The sequence below is a fragment of the Oncorhynchus keta genome, chromosome 35 (assembly GCF_023373465.1).
Source record: "Oncorhynchus keta strain PuntledgeMale-10-30-2019 chromosome 35, Oket_V2, whole genome shotgun sequence".
Taxonomy (NCBI): Eukaryota; Metazoa; Chordata; class Actinopteri; order Salmoniformes; family Salmonidae; genus Oncorhynchus; species Oncorhynchus keta.
This window is the reverse complement of record NC_068455.1, coordinates 46,905,479-46,921,514: the sequence shown is the minus strand read 5'-3', so window position 1 is coordinate 46,921,514 and position 16,036 is coordinate 46,905,479. Positions and strand designations below refer to the sequence as shown.

The 16,036-nt window shown below is 41.3% G+C and overlaps 1 protein-coding gene across 3 annotated transcripts in view; it reads left to right on the top strand.

The window, feature by feature from the left end:
- LOC118368561 (leucine-rich repeat and fibronectin type-III domain-containing protein 2) overlaps positions 1–16,036 on the top strand; it is a 233,100-nt gene that overhangs the window by 67,517 nt on the left and 149,547 nt on the right. The gene's annotated exons all lie outside the window — the stretch shown is intronic.

Below are 16,036 nucleotides of genomic sequence, written 5' to 3'. Positions count from 1 at the left end.
AATGCGCAGACAGGGGTATGGTGGGGTGCGGGCACAGCGGAGGTAAGCCCAGGCACTGGGTGATGATAAGAGAGGTTGTATCTCTGGACATGCTGGTTGTAATGGGTGAGGTCACTGCATGTGTGGGAGGTGGGACAAAGGAGGTATCAGAGGTGTGAAGGGTTGAACTAGGGGCTCCATTGTAAACTAAAACAATGATAACTAACCTGAGCAACAGTATACAATGCATATTGACATTTGAGAGAGACATACAGCGAGGCATACAGTAATTGTAGGTGTTGATTGGGAGAGCTAGCTAAAACAGCAGGTGAGACAACAACAGCTAATCAGCTAGCACAACAACATCAGGTAAAATGGCGTTGACTAGGCAGAGAGGATTGGAATTAACTACACACAGAGCCTGAGTGTGGCTGGGGCCGACAGATAAAAACATAAACAAACAGAATGGAGTAGCGTGATTAATGGACAGTCCAGCAGGCATCAGCTATGTAGCCAAGTGATCACAGCGTCCAGCAGTCATCAGCTATGTAGACAAGTTTACAGCAAGGATCCGGTGGGCTCTTGCCGAGTATGAGTGTGGTTCGGGTGAACAGCTGAGTAGGCCGGGAAGTGGGCCTCAGGGATAGCTTTGGTACTGCTTGCAAGCTAGCAGTGAAGATCAGAAGTAGTGGTCCAGGGACTATGGCAGGAATCCGGCGTTGTGGTGGTGACAGTTATCCAGGCTAAAAGAAACTGTTCTAAAAATTAAAAATAATAGCCATTCCGTATCATATTGGGTGAGGCAGGTTACCGGAAGGCATAATCAAATTAAAAATCGAAACGAGATTGAAAATAAATATGGGTCCAGTGAGTGGTTGGGCTAGCTGGGGACACGGCGATTCAGACAGTTAGCAGGCCTGTGCTAACAAGCTAACAGTTAGTAGGCCGGGGCTAAACAAGCTAGCAGTTAGCAGGCCGAATTAGCAAGCAAGCAGATAGCAAGGGCTAGAAAGTTAGCCTTTCGGGGACGTTGCGATGGGGTTAAGTCTCTTCATGCGGTGGCATCGATAGACCGGTCGTGGGTCCGGATATTGTAGCCCAGGAGTATGCTTCGGTGGTAGCACAGGAGCTCTGGCCGGGCTAGCTTCAAGCTAAGTGGATGGAAACGCTAGCCAGGAGTAGTCATCCGGGGTTGCGGTTAGCTAGTTGTGAAGATCCAGATGAATATGTTCCGTTTGCGGTGGGAATCCGGGGATAAAAATAATAGGTCCGTTATGCTCTGGTTAGAGTTGCGTTGTCCGAACTGGCGAGAGCTTTCCAAGCTAAAGGTTAGCTGATGACCGCTAGCAATGGTTTGCTGAATGATAGCTGGTAGTTAGCTGGCTAGCTTCAGTTGAGGGGTTCCAGATCCGAAGTAAATATACATACTTTAGAAGAAAAAAAAGCAGATCCACGCAACATTGGGTGAGGCGGGTTGCAGGAGAGTATTTAGATGTTGAGTTTAGCAAAATATTTTAAAAGATATGCGAAGAGAAATATGTAAAAAACGATATATACAAGGTTATGTCGATATAGAACTCGTTTTACTGTTGACATAGATACTTTTGTACCTGTTTCCTCCTGTATCTTCACAAGGTCCTTTGCTGTTGTTCTGGGATTGATTTTCACTTTTCGCACCAAAGTACGTTCATCTCTAGGAGACAGAACGCGTCTCCGTCCTGAGCGGTATAACGGCTGCGTGGTCCCATGGTGTTTATACTTACGTACTATTGTTTGTACAGCTGAACGTGGTACCTTCAGGCGTTTGGAAATTGCTCCCAAGGATGAACCAGACTTGTGGAGTTCTACAATTGTTTTTCTGAGGTCTTGGCTGATTTCTTTTGATTTTCCCATGATGTCAAGCAAAGAGGCACTGAGTTCGAAGGTAGGCCTTGAAATACATCCACAGGTACACCTCCAATTGACTCAAATGACTTCAATTAGCCTCTCAGAAGTTTCTAAAGCCATGACCTCATTTTCTGGAATTTTCTGAGCTATTTAAATGCACAGTCAACTTAGTCTATGAAAACGTCTGACCCACTGAAATTGTGTTACAGTGAATTATAAGAAATATAATTGTTCCACGGGTGCATGTTCACTAATTGTTTATGGTTCATTAAACAAGCATGGGAAACAGTGTTTCAACCCAATACAATGAAGATCTGTGAAGATTTTTTGGATTATTACAAATTATCTTTGAAAGACAGGGTCCTGAAAAAGGGACGTTTCTTTTTTTGCTGAGTTTACAATGCTTTTAGTCCTAGATATGTTCAGGACTAGTTTTACTCCCCACACATTCTAAAACTGACTACAAGTCTTTGTTTAGAGTTGCAATGATTTCACTAGCTGTGTCCGCTGACATGTTTATGTTGCCCCCCAGCACTCAGACATAATTTACAAACAATACATATAATGGCAGACTGAAGAAAGCGGTGCAGAATGTCTCGAGATAAAAACACAATATTCAATATCTGTACGTTTGACTAAATATTAGCACTTCACTCAACATAGTCTTGTGCAATAACCTTCAATCTGGATAAAAACACAATCCAAATTATAATGCTAGAGACATTTCTTGACCAATATCACCAATACAATCAACAGACAAACATGTCGGAGAGTAAGCATGGAAAACCATCCTCAAAATAAAATGAGACATACGATTTATGATTTTCACCACTGGTAATGCTAAGTGTAGCAATCGACTTGCTTAAATCAATAATTGATAAACTAGGCATACTTGAACTTGTCAGTAAATACATAAATGAGTTGAAGGCGAGAGAATACTGATGAAAAGCTACATCAATGGCGAAGGAAACAAACAGTTAATAAAATAAAATAACATTTTATTTATTTGTCACATGTGCTGAATACAACAGGTGTAGGTAGTCCTTATCATGAAATGCTTACTTACAGTACAAGCCCTTAACCATCAATGCCGTTAAATAAATATTGTTCCTAAAAAAGTAGAAAAAAATAATCAAGTGAAAAAGTAACAAGAAATGTACTTAACAATAACGAGGCTATATACAGGGGGTGTGTGCGGGGGTACAGGTTAGTCGAGGCAATTTGTTAAGTGACAATGCAAAGATAATAAACAGCAAGTAGCAGCAGTGGAAAAACAAAGGGGGGGTCATTGTAAATAGTCCAGGTGGCCATTTGATTAGTTGTTCAGAAGTCTTATGGCTTGGGGTTAGAAGCTGATAAGGAACCTTTTTGTCCTAGACTTGGCACTCTGGTAGCAGAGGGCCGTACGCACTACACTCTGTAGCGCCTAGTGGTCAAATGCCAAGCAGTTGCCAAACCAGGCGGTCAGGATGCAACTGGTCAGGATGCTCTCGATGGTGCAGCTGTATAACATTTTGAGGATCTGGTGATCCATGCCAGTCTCCTGAGGGGGAAAAGGTGTTGTTGTGCCCACTTCACAACTATCTTGGTGTGTTTGGACCATGATAGTTTGTTGGTGTTGTGGACACCAAGGAACATGAAACTCTCGACCCGCTCCACTTCAGTCCCGTCGAAGTTAACGGGGGCCTGTTTGGCTCTCCTTTTCCTATAGTTCACCATCACCACACTGCCAGGTCTATCACCTCCTCCCTGTAGGCTGTCTCATCGTTGTCAGTGATCAGGCCTACCACTGTTGTGTCATGAGCAAACTTAATCATGGTGTTGGAGTTGTGCTTGGCCACACAGTCGTCGGTGAACAGGGAGTACAGGAGGGGACTAAGCACACACTCCTGAGTGGCCCCATTGTTGAGGATTAGTGTGGCAGATGTATTATTGTCTACCCTTACCACGTGGGGGCAGCCCATCCAGGTCCAGAGGGAGGTGTTTAGTCCCAGGGTCCTTAGCTTAGTGATGAGTTTTGTGGGCACTATGGACGTTAAAGAGCTTTACTTGAAATAGAGACTAGGTATATGAGAGAAAATCTGGCAATTACTAGTATCTAAGAAAATTAGGAAGATGATCCTGAAGGTGTAGTGAAATAATTGTTTCTTAAACTATACAGATCCCAGGTGATACTGTCAACAAAATTAAACACCAATTTTGACAGAGAGGACAGAGAAATGAGCGCCCAATCGTTTCCAAACTTGAATTCTTTACAGATAAAACAATGGTTAAAAGCCTTGGCTAAAGACTCGCTGACACGAAAGTAGGCATGAATGACCAGTTCCCGAAGGAAATGACAGAACAGCGTAAAGTTCTGTACCCACTCTCCAAGGTGAGTAATTTAAAAAGGAAACATGTAGCTCTCGTAGTCAATAAACTTAAAATTGATAACCAACTGTTCTGAGACATCAATACTACTCCATGGCTATTCTAAATATTTCAAAGTTCCCATAGAAGAGTCAAATAATGAAACACCCAATACTAACCATGGTGGTTATTGTAATGGAAAAAACATGAAAAACAATAAATTTCTTTATAAAGAAATGAACTACACATACACTATACTGTTCAAGATAGGGAGTGTTGTAAAATAATTAGTATTCAACTCTCTATTTATATAATTTTTAAATAGATAAAACAGCACTAGAAGAAAGGATGATTAATGAATCTTCAAATATAAAGAAATGGAAAAACAAAAGTACTCAAAAGCCTGAAATTAGGTAGGAATCAACATGGTAGAGATAACAACACAGCAAATAGAGGACATATTATGTGGGTATGTGTGGGTGGGTGTTTTTGCACTATGAAAACTGTGGAGTTAAATGAGTGAAAAAAGGAAAATGGTTGCAAATGCCAGAGCGTGTGTGTGTGTGTCTTCGAGGAGTTGTGACAGAGAGAGCTAACCATTTTGTGGAGGTATGGGATATACATTTTAAAATACATTATAAATATATTCATTTATTGTCCAATCATGATGGAACGGTCCCCACCTGAGCAACCCATACACTAAGAAGAAGTCCTAATCTGTTTTATAGGCCTACTGCAAGTGGCATATATGCATTCAAGACGAAGATAAATGCAGTCAGAGACCCTCTAACGTAGCACCGCCCCTTCAATATTCTGAGCCTGCCTGGCAGGGTTTGTCTTGCAAAGTCGAAGCTCCCGGATGGGTGAGCATAATATGCAAGGAATTTCTCATAGCTGCTAATGAGAACCTTGACCACCTTGTACCTAGCCGGTCTAAATTTCAGTGGGGTACCCCCACCCAGGTAGTGGCTAGTGCTGGCAATACTAGCTGCAGTAACTCATGGGGTAGGGGAGGGGGGGTCACACTCATTCAGAGAGGGGGCATATTACTGTGGTCCTGGTGGCACAAAATCAAACGTCTACCTGCACAGAGATGTATGTCTAAGGGGAAGTGGGTGTATCTGAACTCCTACAGCTTAGGACATTAGTTAATCAAATCTCAGAATTCTTCCAAAACGTTGCATTACCACATCAAGTCTTTTCTTGAGTTGGGCTCGGTTGAAAGAAAAACTGTTGAATATCTGAGCTTGTGGTTGTTTGTGGGGGAAGGGAAGGGTGGGGAGTGTGTATGTGTGTGTGTGTGTCCAACATCTGCTGAATGGAGTAATGTTAAGGACAAAACAGTACCAGTCAAGTTTGGACACACCTACTCATTCTAGGGTTATTTATTTATTTGATTATTTTCTACATTGTAGACTAATAGTCAAGACATTAAAACTATGAAATACAGAATCATGTAGTAATCAAAAACAAAGTGTTAAACAAATGAAACTATATTTGATATTCTTCAATGTAGCCTTGATGACAGCTTTGCACACTCTGGGCATTCTCTCAACCAGCTTCATAAGGAATGCTTTTTCAAAAGTCTTGAAGGAGTTCCCACATATGCTGAGCACTTGTTCGCTGCTTTTCCTTCACTCTGTGGTCCAACTCATCCCAAACCATCTCAATTGGGTTGAGGTCGGGTGATTGTGGAGGCCAGGTCATCTAATGCAGCACTCCATCACTCTCCTTCTTGGTCAAATAGCCCTTACACAGCCTGGAGGTGTGTTGGTTCATTGTTCTGTTGAAAAACTAATTATAGTGGCACTAAGTGCAAACCAGATGGGATGGCATATCGCTGCAGAATGCTGTGGTAGACATGCTGGTTAAGTGTACCTTGATTTTTAAATAAATCACAGACAGTGTCACCAGCAAAGCACCCCCACACCATCACACCTCCTCCTCCATCTTCACATTGGGAACCACACATGCAGAGATCAAACGTTCACGTACTCTGCGTCTCACAAAGACACGGTTGTTGGAACCAAAAATCTCACATTTGGACTCATCAGACCAAAGGACAGAATTCACCTGTCTAATGTCCTTTGCTCATGTTTCTAGGCCAAGCAAGTCTCCTCTTCTTATTGGTTTCCTTTAGTAGTGGTTTCTTAGCAGCAATTCAACTATAAAGGCTTGGTTCATGCAGTCTCCTCTGAACAGTTGATGTTGAGATGTGCCTGTTGCTTGAACTCTGTGAAGCATTGATTTGGGCTGCAATCTGAGGTGCAGTTGTTCTAATGAACTTATCCTTTGCAGCAGAGGCAACTCTGGGTCTTCCTTTCCTCTGGCAGTCCTCATGAGAGACAGTTTCATCATGACGATTGATGGTTTTTGCGACTGCACTTGAAGAAACGTTCAAAGTTCTTGACATTTTCCGGATTGAATGTATTAAGGCATTCAGTTGTACAACTGACTAGATATCCCCCTTACCCGAATGTAGAAAATAGTAAAAAATTATGAAAAAATAGTAAAAATAATGAAAAGTGTGTCCAAACCGTTGACTGGTAGTGTAGTGTAATGTAATATATATATATATATTACGTTACACTACACTACCAGTCAACGGTTTGGACACAATATACTATATGTTTTGTAACCTATAATTTAATTAGGCAGGTCAGTTAAGAACACGTTTTTTATTTTACAATGACGGCCAGACCCTCCACTAACCCTAACAACGCTGTGCCAATTGTGCGCCAGCCTATGGGACTCCCGATCACAGCAGGTTGTGATGCAGTCCGGGATCGAACAAGGGTCTGTAGCAATGCATCTAGCACTGATTTGCAGTACCTTAGACCACAGCGCCACTCGGGAGCCCTGACAATAGAAGCAAGGTTAGGGTCAGCTCCATTCTTTACAGACTAAAAGAATGAAATTCCATTCAGGAATAGGACATTGCCTGTTGAAGTTCACATAATTACAAATCAATAATAAGAACGTAGTATGCTCATGAATTAAAACAGAAACTGTCAAGAAGTCGGTGATGCTTTCTCATGGCTTTCCCTGGTCTTGAAAGTCTGTTGGATTCCAGTCTGTTGCATGCATGCAATAATTTAAATCTGATCACAGGCCGCTGACAGGCATAACAGAAAAAATTACATTAAACTATCTTCTGCAAGTGTGGGGGATGTGATGTGAGAGATTGCCTGGAGAGCATAGAAAAGTAGAAAGCTCGATGCCATCAGTTATGTGTCGCCGGAGCTAAATACCTGAAACCAGAACACCTCCAATGGAGGATTATAAAGCGTACTGTATATCCATAAAGAGCCATATCCATATCACCCATAATCCCCTGCGAGACTAGCAATCTGACTCGTGCTGGCAATTGACCTGAGCTGTGATGCTATCTGATGTGTGTGCTTTCAAGTAATGGACACAGATGCCCCATACTGGTTGCCTGGATTTTTGTGAGGAGACAGTGGTCAAATATAGCAAATTGATTTTCTGGTTTTCTATCTACTGTTTGTGTCTGTATATGTATCTAGTATAACATAGGCTAACTAAAAACCTTGAAAGCCCACATTGCCCCACCGCCCTGACACATTTCGTTATTCCCACCTCAGCCCAGACGAGCTGTGAAGTTGGCGGTGTGTCTCATCCTTTACCGTGTAGCCTCTGACTTATTCCCCTTTCCAAACTGAGAAACGTTCCTCAGAATAGTGGAGAACTCGTGCCACCCAGAGGAATAGCTGTTCCCAGGCAGACAGAAAGCAGCACAGCCATGCTAAATTCACAGCCTCCTTTCTAATGGAGCCACACAGCATCATTGGGAAAAGGAAAGAAGAACACTGAAATAAATGAGCCAGGAGGACAGGCAATGGCCCGTAAAATAAGAGCAAAATAAAACACTGTTCAGAGATTCAACGAAAGCGACGAGCTGATGTGTTTATTTGTTTGTGTGTGCCCAATCGAACAAGAAAGGTGGAGTGGGTTGGCGGATGTATTTCTAGTCCTGAAAGCATGAAAAAGACAGGCAGTCATCCTGAAGACGAAGGGCAAAAGATCAAACATGCGTAAGTCTGTGATGTCTTGAGGTGTCTTTTCATGGGGAGGTTTTAAACAGTGGATGGAGATCCCTCCTTTTCTTTTATACACGTTGCACCTCTGTCGGGTCTGGGTTCATCAAAGCTCTTACAGGAAGCCATATGTAAGGTTTGATGACCAGCGACAGATTTAGACTTTTTATTTTATATAGTTTTGTATTTTTGGGGTATTTTACCCCCTTTTTCTCCCCAATTTCAAAACAAGCAATGTAGAAAATCATTGTACCATCCAAACCGTGGTGAAATATCTTTTAAATAACCAGAAATATTATAGTATTGTAAAAATCAGATAACATGCTATCTTCACCCCTTCCAGTCACCATGGGTGTCCCTCAAGGATCCACCCTAGGCCCCACCATCTCCATTTAGACAAATAACGTTTTACGAAATGTTAATGAGTACTTCATACACCTCTTTGCCAATGACACCATTCTCTATACATCTGGGCCCTCAAACTCTGTGCTAACAAGCCTCCAATCAACCTTCATTCACATCAAGCATACCTTCCTCAACCTGCACCACCTCCTCAACACAAACAAAAAGCTATGCTGTTCTACAGGAAAAATCACATTGACGTTCACCTTAACATCTACTTAATAGATGGGTCTGCCCTGGAATTTGTCAGTGCATACAAATACCTGGGATTCTGGCTGGACATGCCACTATCATTCCACACACACACAAAAACAATCAATAATCTTCAAAGAAAGGTCAAATCCAGAATAGGCTTTCTCTACCGAATCAAATCTTCATTTAAACACTCTGTTAAACACTTCCTGGTCTAAATGACACTACTCCACATCCTGGATTATGGGGATGCCATCTACAGGACGGCCCCAAAGTCCAAAAACGTCTGTAGTGTCTGAACGGTTTGACCTACTAAGTATTTTGACCCCTATATGGAAAGGGGAGACTCACGAACATGGTGGTCTATGTTTTGCACAAGTGTTAGGGGATGGTTCCATCGATGTGCCAACTTCTGTTTGTATCGTTCAAACAGTTTGGGCTACAAACTAATGTAAACCAACAAGTGTCACGAGACTCATCTGAAGGTAACCGGTACTGTTGTTTTTAATGAATGGAAGTATGAAGGTAGTTTAATTATCACAAATAAGTAAAAAAAAAAATATATAAATCCTGAGCTTTCTTATATCTCCTAGATATAGGACAGACACTTCACAATCTTGTTTCTTAGGATTTATTTTTTGACGGTCTTTTTTTGCCATTTATGAATGTGTTATTCAGTGTGTTTCTCTGGGCTTTAGTAGTAAATCCCAAATGTAATATTTTACCCCCCCCCCAAAAAAAAAGTATATATATATTTTTGATACCTAAAGGGGTTCTACAATTCAAAATCAAATAGCTAAATTAGCCACAGTATGACAATCTTAAAACAATTCCATATGTCAGCTTAGAGTGTATATTGTTTGTATGTACAGTACAAGTCAAAAGTTTGGACACACATACTCATTGAAGGGTTTTTCTACATTGTTCCTATTTTCTACATTGTAGAATAATAGTGAAGACATCAACACTATGAAATAACACACATTGAATCATGTAGTAACCAAAATAAAGTGTAAAAGAAATCAAAATATATTTTATATTCTTCAAAGTAGCCACCCTTTACCTTGATGACAGCTTTGCACATTCTCTTAAACAGCTTCACCTGGAATGCTTTCCCAACAGTCTTGGAGGAGTTCCCACATATGCTGAGCACTTGTTGGCTGCTTTTCCTTCACTCTGCGGTCCAACTCATCCCAAACCATCTCAATTGGGTTGAGGTCGGGTGATTATGGAGGGCAGGTCATCTGATGCAGCACTCCATCACTCTCCTTCTTTGTCAAATAGCCCTTACACAGCTTGGAGATGTGTTTGGTCATTGTCCTGTTGAAAAACAAATGATAGTCCCACTAAGCGCAAACCAGATGGGATGGCGTATTGCTAAAGAATACTGTGGTAGCCATGCTGGTTACGTGTATCTTGAATGAGATCATCCGTTCACCTACTCGAGTCTCAAAGACATGGATCCAAAAATCTCAAATTTGGGCTCATCAGACCAATGGACAGATTTCCACCAGTCTAATGTCCATTTCCCGTGTTTCTTGGCACAAACAAGTCTCTTCTTTGTATTGGTGTCCTTTAGTAGTGGTTTCTTAGCAGCAATTTGACCATGAAGGCCTGATTCACACAGTCTCTTCTGAACAGTTGATGTTGAGATGTGTCTGTTACTTGAACTCTGTGAAGCATTTATTTGGGCTGTCATTTCTGAGGCTGGTAACTCTAATGAACTTATCCTCTGCAGCAGAGGTAACTCTGGGTCTTCCTTCCCTGTGGCGGCCCTCATGAGAGACAATTTCACTGTAGCGTTTAATGGTTTTTTCAACTGCACTTGAAACATTTTTTGAAGTTCTTGAAATTTCCGTATTGACTGACCTTCATGTCTTAAAGTGGACTGTCATTTCTCTTTTCTTCGTCATAAAATGAACTTGGTATTTTACCTTGAGTGAAAACATCCAAAGATCATCAAAGGTAAACAATTAAAACTGAACACTGCAATAACCAAAAACAACAAAGAGAGAGAGTGAACGAAACATAACATTTCTGTAAGGTGAAGACACTTAAAACAGAAAACAACTACCCACCAACACAGGTGGGAACAGGCTACCTAAGTATGGTTGTCAATCAGAGACAACGATAGACAGCTGCCTCTGATTGGGAACCATACCAGGCCAACAAAAACATAGGATGCCCACCCCAACTCATGTCCTGACCAAACCAAAAATAGAGACATAAAAAAGGAACTACGGTCAGGATGTGACAGTACCCCCAAAGGTGCGTACTCCGGTCGCAAAACCTGAACCTATAGGGGAGGGTCTGGGTGGGAATTTCACCACGGTGGCGGCTCTGGTGCGGTACATAGACCCAACTCCACCTTAGTCTTGGCCCACTTATGTGGCGCCTCTGGAGTGGCGACCCTCGCCGCCGACCTCGGACTGGGGACCCTTACCGCAGGCCCCGAATAGGAGGGAGACTCTGGTGGCGCAGGACAGGCGGTAGACTCTGACGGCTGCGGACTGACGGGTGGCTCTAGCAGCTCCGGACAGGCGGGAGACTCTGGCAGCTCCGGACAGGCGGTAGAACCTGGAGGGAGGAGACGGAGAGACAGCCTGGTGTGTGGGGCTGCCACAGGACCCACCAGGCTGGGGAGATCTACAGGAGGCCTGGTGCGTGGAGGAGGCACCGGATGGACCGGGCTGTGGGGGAGCACTGGTGCGCAGCCTTGGCACCACTCCTCCAGGCTGGATGACCACTTTAGCCCGGACCCTCTAGATTGCAGGCACAGGTTGAACCGAGCTGTGGGGGAGCACTGGAGATTTGGTGCATTAGGCTCAATGCCCACATTCGCCCGTTTACAGCACAGCATAAAAATCATCTTTATGGAACAAACGGAACATTTGTTGTGTAACTGGGAGTGTCGTGAGTGAAAACATCCGAAGATCATCCAAAGGTAAACAATTAATACTGAACACTGCAATAACCAAAAAACAACAAAGAGAGAGTGTGAATGAAACAAAACAGTTCTGTAAGGTGAAGACACACAAAACAGAAAACAACTACCCACCAACACAGATGGGAACAGGCAACCTAAGTATGGTTCTCAATCAACGACAACGATAGACAGCTGCCTCTGATTGGGAATCATACCAGTCCAAACACAGAAATACAAAAGAACAAAAACATAGAATGCCCACCCCAACTCACGCCTTGACCAAACAAAAAAATAGAGACATGAAAAAGGAACTAAGGTCAGGATGTGACACTGAGATTGTTCTTTAGAGTCAAGTACATTTGTTCACACCTCATTTGTTCCTTGATTAGCACCATTCATTCTCGCTGTTGATAATTCTAACTTTCTAATGTACTTTAAAGCTTATTTCACATTTATAATTGGGAGATGTTGTGGGATTTCTTGATTTGGTTACAGGTATGGGAGTACAGCACAAGGACAAAGGACATGGTGGCAATGATTGGGGATTAAATAGAAGACAGACACAGGCATTTAGTTCAGCCATGTTTACAGAGTACATGTGAGGGTGTCATAAAATTTGCACCTGATTATACCGTACATGATCATTCATAAAAGCACTGCTCTTTATTTGGAGTCAAATACCATTATCCACCAGTGTTTCATCATATTTCACAAGTAAAATAGGTCTTAGAATTCTGACATTCCAACTGTCATTATGATGACCGCAATGCACTCATTAGGCAATAAAGCATGAGAACCCAGGGATTATCGTAATGAGGGCTGTTAGGCGAGAGGGACAGCCAAGAGCCGGGAAACAGCACTTAGGAGGGAGTTATCACATGATAATTCTCAGGTTCGAGGGCATTATTGCTTTTATTAAACAGTTGCCAACATATATAAAAGAAGATTAACTTTAATGAAAATGTGGTTATTTTAACCTTTCTGCGCACGGAACCCGGTAGCGTGATGAAATTCGACAACATACGGTGATCGCTACATAAATAATCATATTAAACATTCATGAAAATACAATTGTCTCACATGTTTCGAAAGCCTAGAATCTTGCTAATCCAACTGCATTGTCAGATTTAAAAAAGGATTTACTGCGAAAGAATACGATGTGATTATCTGAGGATAGAGCCCCATAAAAAATAACTATTTCAACCAGCACAGGCGTAACAAAATCACAAACTGCAATAAAATAAAACGTTTACCGTTGACGATCTTCCTCTGTTTGCAATCCCAATGCTCATTGTTACACAATGAATGGTCTTTTGTTTGATAAAATCCATTTTTATAGCCTAACACGAAACATTTTGTGAACCGCTTGTGTCGTGAATTCCATCTCATTCCATTTTCAACAACACATTCGAGGTAAATACACACACAAAACGTGACTTTTCCAGTCATGTTTGGTTTCAATGCAATCAACTGGTTTTGTTTGTAACACAACGAAACCTGATGGGTCATTTCGCGGGACGTATTGACTGAAAGAAACCGATTTGAAGAGAACAAGTTATGACATTATTGTGCACCAATGATTTGCCCGCTGTTTCGTTGATTGACTGTATTTTAACCAAATGACCACTGATCGTCTTGAAATCTAGCTGGGTAGATAGCCAATGAGCTGAGGGAAACGGCAATATGTAATGTTTATGTGTTGGAAGACAAACCCGTGTAGTAAACTCTGGCGTAAAGAGGTTCATTCGCCATTGACGATTCATACCGGAAGGAGCTATGCATGTTGTGCACAGCATTGTTTTGGTAAACGCGCATATTCAGCTGTTTATATATCAATCAGTATGGCGACTAAGTCAGGGAAAGCTAAATCTAAGTCTAGATATACAGATGTACACACAATTTTAGAAGAAATTGATCAAGGGCGATTCATTTAGCGATTCCCAAATGGAGGAATATTTTTTGAACGGATAGGACATCGTTTCAGACTGGTAAAAATGAAAAATGTGAAATGAAATAGCCTATTTGAGGCTGTTGAATGGAGGGCAGGCCCACAACAATGGCCAAAGTGAAATGGAGACAGTAGATACAGCTGGTCTGTTGTAATATAATAATGACAGTAGATCTAGCTGGTCTGTCATAATATAATAGAGACAGTAGATCTAGCTGAAATGTCATAATATAAATGAGACAGTAGATCTAGCATATATTCAACCTTATGTTCCCTGTACTCTATATATATCTGTTTATTATACCTGTTGATACAGGGCTCATGTGTGAAACTATTCTAACTGAACATTTTCTTTCACAGTGACACTGACTCCGAATGGGAGCCCCCAGTGCCAAGGTGTCCATCCCCTACTGAAGCTGGTTCATCCAGCTCTTGCCACAAGTGGTGTTCATCTGCCCAAATGTATTTCTGCAGGCATGGATGTGCTATGGCACCTGGCATCAGCAGCATAATATTGTGTAGAGGACTGAGGGTCTTCCAAATATTGAAAGTGTTATTTTGTAAATGTATTTTTTTTCATGTTTTTTTTTATATAGTTATTCCATTCAAAATGTTTCACTTCACCAATTTGGCCACTTGGGTACATTTGGGCTACTTGTGTGGGACACCTGGGTGACTTCATGATAAATGTCATGTAGCACACTCATTTTGAAACTTTGCACAAGTACTGTTGCCCTCTTATGTTTTTCACTGAAATTGTCGCCATCATCCTATCTGAATGTTTGTTTTATCTTGTTCATTTTAAAGATGATACAACAATAAAAATAAAAAAACATATATTTTTTCATTGTATTATCTAAACCAGATCTATTGTGTTATATTCTCCTACATTCAATTCACATTTACACAAACTTCAGTGTTTTCTTTCAGATGGTACCAAGAATATGCATATCCTTGGTTCTGTGCCTGAGCTACAGGCAGTTATATTTGGGTATGTCTTCAGGCGGAGATTGAAAAAAGTAGGGGGGTAGCTCTAAGAGGTTAAATGAGTAAATTAGTTTTATTTAATCCTTTCACCAGATGATATAGTCTGGGTAAAAACAAGTTGTTAGTTCTGAGGTTGATAAACAAACAAGCTTGCTGCTTATTCTATTTTCATGTTTCGACCCAGTCATTAATTCAATTAATCCAATGTTGTTATGCAAAAAAAACATTGTTTATGTAGCTAGCAGAGGTTCAATGATGACGAGAGACAACTGAAAAAAATATGATTTAATTAAATTATAAATAGGCAACATCCAGCTGATTGTCAAGTCTATAAGATGGTTATCGAGGATAGCTAGGCTGACATTACTTCTCCTTTGCTAACTAACTAGCCAACACTCAATCACATCAAGCAGCTAAAATGACAGAAAACTACGTCCATTTTCATTTGTTTTACCTTTACTTCTATTGCCAATTAGTTGGATATATTAATTCTAATGATCCTTATAAATGAATTTGCCTGGACCAGAGAAGCCGTCAGCCTCGGGATTGCAAAAAAAACCTGCAACATCTTCAACAGGTCAACTATGCACACAGTGAGGCTCATTAACTTCCACTGTACCAAACAAAATGCTAGGCAATAATGTCGAGATTTTCCTGAGGAGATTGAGTTTATGAATGCTGGGCTGCGGGACAGTGGACGCACATTGATACTTGGAATGTACAGTAATTATGGCATTTTGCGTTATTGAATAACTAATGGTTATCAACCAATCAGCATCCAGGATCCAAAAGGTACTGTTTTATAATGACATCAAATACAATTTTATTTGTCACATGCTTCGCAAACATCCAAACGTACCATTTCATAATGACATCAAATAAAATTTTATTTTTCACATGGTTCGTAAACAAAAGTTGTAGACTAACAGTGAAATGCTTACTTGTTGGGCCCTTCCCAACAACGCAGAAAGAAAGAAATAGAAAGGTAAAGCACGTAATAATAAAAATACAATGATTAACAATAACTTGGCTATACAAAAGAGGAAGCAATACAGAGTCTACACTACATGCTCGTCAAATTGTCATTCCAAAATAATTGTCATTAATATGGAGTTAGTCCCCTCATTGCTGGTATAAACGCCTCCACTCTTCTGGGAGGGCTTTCCACTTTAACATTGCTTCAAGAGCAGTAGTGAGGTCAGGTACAGATGTTGGGCGATTAGGTCTGGCTCGCAGTCGGCGTTCCAATTCATCCAAAAGCTGTTGGATGGGGTTGAGGTCAGGGCTCTGTGCAAGCCAGTCAAGTTC